This window comes from Cryptomeria japonica, chromosome 10 (genome assembly GCF_030272615.1).
Source record: "Cryptomeria japonica chromosome 10, Sugi_1.0, whole genome shotgun sequence".
Taxonomy (NCBI): Eukaryota; Viridiplantae; Streptophyta; class Pinopsida; order Cupressales; family Cupressaceae; genus Cryptomeria; species Cryptomeria japonica.
Window position 1 is genome coordinate 219,759,944 of NC_081414.1, and position 7,587 is coordinate 219,767,530.

Sequence of the window (7,587 nt, forward strand, 5' to 3'; positions counted from 1 at the left end):
AATCCATTTCAAATTATGTCTTCATTTAAATCTATAATCTTGGACTCCAACTCCCCTTTAGCTATAAAATATTCTTGAACACCATATAGTTCCAAGTTTTGATATGAATTTTTAGTCATTGAAGTTTTTTATAGAATTGAAACATCCTAGAACCACTGGAATAGGGAGAATTTTTCCACCATTCCCCAAGATGAGGCAACAAAGTAACATCTTGGAACCACGTCTGCTCAAATTTGAATGAGCTCCTTGGAATTTTCTTAGTTATATCCAGAGACACTTCCAGTTATACTACAAAATGATCCAATCTTGAAAGAGATAAGATTTGAGAAGTTGGTAAGATGAATAATGAACACCAACTTGGGTTCACAAAAAACTGTCTAGCCTTTCTACAATTTGCAGGAATCCCTTCCTTCTATTTGTCCATTTGGCATTACCATTTGATGAAACACAATCCTTTAATCCATTATCATCCACATATTTAGAAAAAATCCTACATAGATTTTATATTAGGAATGATTCCCCATGTCTTATCATGAAGGGATAGGATTGCATTAAAATTTCCACCAATTATATAGGGAATATCCAAAAAAATGGCTAGAACTTGAGAGATTTTATCCCAAAGGTACTTCTCTCCCATTATTGAAGTGGGTCCATAAATTGAAATTGGGTGAAATAAGCCATTAGAACGTGTAACTTGAATATGGATGTAGTTTTCCTTCATATCTAAACTTTCAATTTGTACTTTCTCTTCCTTCCAAATGATAGCCAATCCCCCTAAAGTTCCTAGGGATGGAGAAGCCATATATTTCCATTTTTTCTAAGACTTAAAATGTTGAAGGTCTGGGATATTAGAGAACTTTGTTTCTTGTATTAATACTATATCTACCCCACAAATCTCAATCTGAGCTTTGATGAGGTGTCTCTTCTTAGGGGCATTGAGACCCTAACATTCCAAGTCACAATATTCATTATTTTCCTAGAGAGTGTGTCCCTCTACTCGAGCTTAATTTGATATCCAATGTTATTTGAATACCTTCTTTAACCTCCTTCTTGTGATCTTCAATTTCTTCTTCTTTTTAGGGGGCCTACTCACTCTGCTCTTTGGCTTTAAAGTGCTATCAGCAACAATGACAACTTTGTTGAACCAATTTTGAAGAATGAATGCTTGTGAATTGGTACTATCTGCATGATAATCAAAAGTTTGATTTGACCTATATGGCATGTCCTCATCTCAAACCCTATCTTCCTAAGGAGTAATCTAATTCATTCAATCTGGATGAGGACTGTTTGAAATGTAATGACAAATCCTGGAATCCTAAGCACTCAATTTTAGGAAACCTAGGAAAAAATTGCAAATAGAGAACCACCTCTTATGCTTGTCTTGTTGGAACTATATGGGAGCAATCAAAATGGTGTGCATCCCCAACATACTTTAAAGGATATAAATGAGGGGGAAATGAAACCTCTCTAAACTAAGATGAAGCATTAAAAATTAAAAACAACTTTCCCAAAACCATTGAATAACAACTTGATTTTTCCCTAAACTGATAGAGTTGAATCTAGAAAGAGCCAAGATTAATGTTGAAGATGAAGAAGAATTTTGTTTTCTCTGGAAAACTTCTTCCTCCGTTTCAACCAATAACTAGTTGCAAGCTTTGAATAATTGTTCCTCAATGATTTTCTCTAGATCCGCAATGGATAAAAAAATTTAAAACTTGGAAATAGAACACTTCTATTCACAAAAATTTGAAGGTTTTATGTTGGAACCCCAACACATTTGATATTAAAGAATTTTTTTGATCTAATGAACCTGTTGTTACAATACTAATAACAAAAGAAGATGGCACATAATTCTAGTGGACTTGATCTTCACTCTGTGTACTATCCATGTTATTAAAGGAGGGAGGCTATAACATTTATTTGAAAGTACACAAATGTGGGTGTGTAACATGATTCATGTAAAATTTAATCTCATCCACATCAGGATTGATACATTGTGAAGTAAAATGACCCAACAAGGTAGAGGGTTCTACAACCCTTTTCGAGTGATTGATGACAATCTATTCGGTTCATGCTGCAATTTTGGAATTAATAGAGATTTGTTTGGGAGTCTCTTTGGAGAGCTGAAGTAAAAAACATACCCTCAAGGATAGCTCTGTAACCTTAAAGGCAATGAGGTCATGTGTTGACAAAAATGCCTATTTGATTAGCTAGAATTTCTATCAGCTACAAATCCCTATAAGGCATAGACGACAAAGAGATCCAAAAAGGGGCATGTCCCATGTTTATGAAGTTTGGATCAAAGTTGGGTCTCATGGCATGGTAAACAAACCAAAACCATTACAAAATTAGCCTTTAAACTTATCGACTTTGTCCCTAAGGATCTTTGATGAAAATATTACAATAAAATAATCATTCCCATGATCAATATAGAAAACATTATTCACCCCAATCCATAATTGATTAACTCAATCACGAAGAGTGAAAATATGAGGAGAATGGTTCAAGATCTTACCTATTAACTCTCTCACTCAAATCCGATATCAGTGGTTGCAAATATTGTTATGGAAAAGTGACTTTTATAGCTTCTGAGGATTCCAAACATTTGCCAAAGTCAGTAGTGGTTCTTTGTGCATAGTTTGTTTGAGCTTTCTTCTAACCCATCTCTTTATGGTTTTCGCTCTCTTTGGTGGCTTGTTCTAGAATTCATTGTGCATAGGATACTATTTCTTAAATGTTTATGTGCCCTTAAATCCATATGTGTTCATCTTCTAGTAATTTGGTTTGAAGGGCCCTCCCAAGATTGAAGATCCGTACTTAAAACCACCTCTATTTACAGGTATATTGCTAGGGCTAGACAAAAAATGAGGTGTTTGTCTACCATGATTTAGAGGTGTGTTGTTGGGACCTGTCATAAAATGTGGTAAATGCATAGGGATGTTGTTGGGGAAAGAACTATAGCCCTCAGAATAGTCTTTCCCTTTTGATTTGTCCTTTGAAAACCACTTACTATTCTACCCTTGAAAATCACTCTTCCAGAACCATCTTTGGAATGCATTGATGTTATCATCACTAGCGTCATAACTTTTGCCTAGGAATCTCTGCTCAAAGGTTGTGGCAGAGCCTGTGCTTTGCAGATTTTTGAAAAAAAAATTCATACTTAGAGCAATTGCCCATATGTAGAGCTCATCCTTTCCTTCATGATATAATCAAAGTTATAAATTGTATAAAAAATAATTATAAATAAAAAAATTTAAAAAAATTATTTAAAATAGACATTTCTTTTTTCAATATAAAGAAGTCCCAAAAAAAATCTAAAAAATCTATCATACCAATCAGAGTGTAAATGAATAATTTTTTAATATACTAAATTAAGAAATATAAATCCCAACATTATAAAATCTAATTTTATTTTGGAAACAAAAATAATAATCAGCTTTGATTAGTGGAGAACAATTGATTAATTGGAGTTCAATGAATGCAATAGTATTGCCTACTACTAATAATAGACTTTCTATTTTGAATCTTTTTTAAAGATTGCAAAATCGTTTTATACTTTCTTCTCTTAAAATGCTAGCTTCAATGGCTAAATTGAATAATTTCCAATTTAAATCAAGAAAATTGATTTTTTCAAAAGAATACTAAAATAAAGAATTTTAATTGTTTGGAAAATATAATTAATTTCTTCCTTTTATTTTTAATATTTAAATACTTATATTTATTTTTTAATATTTCATAGTAAATTGTTTTTTAATGGCTTTCTATGTTTTTTCATTCTTTATAATTCATTGGTGTATATATAGTTATTAAATTCATGTTTTACGTTGGGTTTTGAATTTAAATTTTTCAATATTCATAAAATCACCTAAATTGAATTTCAAATTATAAAATCAACTAAATTAAATTTCAAATTTTAACTAATTAATACTTTTGATCAAATGATTAAGCTAATACCTGCTTGATAAGGCCATTATTTAAAGCTCATTGTAATAAAATAAATAAATTTCTTTGCAAATAGCAACCAACAATTAATAATTACCATATGAAAATTTTCCACAAAGTACAACAAGTGTTGTATGCTATGTTTAGTAAAAGGATTGTAACAATAACAAAGAGAATCTTCCCATGCATCTCTCTCCCTCCACTTCCTCTCTCTATCTCCCCCTATTTCTCCATCCCTCTCTACATATTGTATTGTATATCTCTACTCTTACTCTATCTCACCATCTATGTCCTTTATCTCTCTCCCTCTCTTTCTTAAATTTTGTCTATATCTTGCTCTATCTTTCTCTCTCCCTTCTGTCTCTAAACATGTCGACCCCTTCTCTTTTTTGCTCTCCCTTCCGAATCACCTATATCTATATCTATTTGTATCTTCATATTTCTTCTTCTTTTATTACTTTCTATTCTAAACTAACCACACTTACACTATTGATAGAGACTTACGTAATATTGAAAATCTAAAAGTCCATATTGTTGAAGGAAAAGTTGCTACAATTTTCCTCCATTCGCAGTCCCTTCTTCTTAAAAAGCTTCTGGTAATCCATAATATAAGAAAATATGCCACTGCAACTTGTATCTGACAAGCCAGAACAAATATGTCGCCTGTTGAAGAGCAACCCACCAAAGTAACTACGCGGATCTACGATTAGTTGTATGCAAATTATTCTTTTTGGAGGCTTATGACAATGTAGCGATTATAAAATGATCCATCTCTAATACTTCGCTCAACGTACATCCGCCAATACTCCATTCCCCACTCCTTGTGCAGGAGGGTCCCCTGCCATGTGCAGAGTTTAGTAAAAGATAAAACATTTGTTTACTTGCTGAATCGGATCGACCAGGGATAGTATTTAGAAATCGGAACGCAGGAGAGACCTAGCAATCTATGTATAGATGCAAATGCCCATTAGAAAATCCAATCAAGGTTCTTACTTCATCATCATCTAGTTTAGCCTTCGTCTCTCTGAATCGGGTACATTCTTATTCTCTAATCCTAATAAGACATTAAGTTTGTACAATCTAGGTTCCATTGTTTGTATGTATTTTTTTCAATATTTCATAATAAGATGTATATTAATGATGAATATTATTTCAATATCAGTACCTAATTCTTGTGATATGATGCAGAAATTCATAATGGTGACCCCCATGGCGAAACTACTTTGGTTTGAAGGATATCAATCCTGTGTGCATCGACTCGATTTGTTTATGAACAATACGTTGGTTAGCAGTCGGCTAATGCTACTTTTTATGGAGGCAGTGGTGCTTGTCGCACAATGAGCATGTTTTTTCATTATTACCATCTATATATGCTGACGATTCAATCTTTATTAGAATTCATGGACTGATGATTCCAATTTAAGTCAGCTGTAGGTAACTATCGATCTGATTAGGAGGTCAATATAGTCATAAGATAATGGTAGCCATGTAATAACTAGCAGATGCAGGGGGAGTGCCTGCAACAAGAGGCCGACAGGTCTGATTGTTATGGCAATATGTTAGTAGATGTATTATAGCTGTGATATTGAGAAGTATATTGTATTGTATAACTAAATAACAAAATTTTATTAGAGTCAAAATGTTAATTGTACAGTAAGACAATTTTCATGTACATAACCCAACCAATGGTTGTTCCCAAACTTGAAAATTTTCCACCCACCATCCCTCATGCTGGTGTATGCAGCATGATGTACTTGAAGAAAATGTCATGAATATTGTTTTACATTTTTTTTTGTTGGCTATATTATTCCCAACCAATATTTTTTGTTGGACCCAGAGTATTGTTGTTATCCACCCTCCATCCCCCATGCTGGTAAGAGCAACATGTTATATAGCCTTTTGTTGAATTCCATGTGATCTATATGATGAAAGACCTGCATCATTGTTTCATTTATATAAGTTAGATTTGGATAACTTGTAAGTCTGGTGAAGTTAAATACTTTGAAAATCTTGAAAATTTGAAAGTCAGTACTTTTTAGTAATATAATAATTCATGGATGTGTAATTGCAGAATTGGAATCTCTCGTATGATTCATGTCAGTATTTGTTTGTTGTGAGAGAGCTTTTCTGCAAAGAACTTTTTAAAAATAATAATTAAATTTGGTTTAAGAAGTGAAAGCAAGTTAATTTTTGCAAGTGGTTATGATATACTTATCTACCTAATAGTATTTTGTATTCTGAAAAGATTTACCTATTGTTCTTTATGGAAAGCTAAATTGTTCAGTGAGGAGAACCTGAAAGCGTGAAGGGGTGTTAAAGAGAGAAGACAGTTAATGTTTAATTGAATAATAGGTACAAATTGAAAACCTACAAGTAGACATTGGAAAATCAATATATTGAACAAGCAGACGTTGGAAAATCAATATATTGAACAAGTGAGTAAGGTTTACATACCATTAAAGTAATGACTTTATTGTATTTGATGCTATGCTTTACTGAAAGCTCAATTATTCAATCAAAATAACTTGAAGGTGTAAAGGAATGTTAATGGGAAAAGGTTAATGATAAATAGTATAATACTTATCAATTTGTAAAGAGAGACACGGTGAGCAAATACCATCAGAAATCATTATATGTGTAAAAGTGAACAGGTACCTTGCAGACTAAAATTGGTCAAATGTACAAACAATTAAAGAACATAAACAAAGCAAGGAACCTAGAAGTATGGTACAGAAAATCTGAAGAGTGTTACATACCTTGAAATTATTGAGCTTGCAGAGTGAAAGTGGTCACATCAACAAACAGTTAAAGAACATAAACAAAGTAAGAACCTTGTATTAGTACATCATTATTGAAAATTAAATGTATTGAACAAGTGGCTAAAATTTGTAATTGTTATATTCATATGATGCTTTTCTTTACTAAAATTTCAATTATTCAATCAAAAGAACTTGAAGGTATAAAGGATTGTTAATTTTGAAAAGGTAGGTAATGATAAATAGTATAATACTTACTAATTGTAAAGAGAGACACAGTGAGGAAATACCATTAGATATGAACATGTAAAAGTGAACAGGTTTGTTGCAGATTGAAAGTGGTGAAATCTACAAACAATTAAAGAACATAAACAAAGCAAGAAACCTGGAAGTAGAGCACAAAAAATCCGAAGAGTGTTACATACCTTCAAATTAACGAGCTTGGTGTATTGGATGTTGTTCTTTTTGAAAGCTAACCTTCACAAACTATAATACTCGTGAAAGGGAAGAGGTGTCTTGGAGACTGAAAATGGTCACGTGCACAAAACAGTTAAAGAAGATAAACAAAGTAAGAATCTTGTATTAGTACATCATTAGTGAATATTAAATGCATTGAACAAGTGGCAAAAATTTGTAATTGTTATATTCATATGATGTTATTGTTTACTGAAAGCTCAATTATTCAATCAAAAGAACTTTAAGGTGTAAAGGAATGTTAATGAGAAAAGGTACGTAATGATAAATAGTATAATACTTACCAATTGTAAAGAGTGATACAATGAGAAAATAGCATCAGAAACCATTATATGTGTAAAAGTGAATAGGTGCCTTGCAGACTGAAAGTGTATTGGAACCTGTGATAAATAAGAATGTATGAGAAAAAATTTTG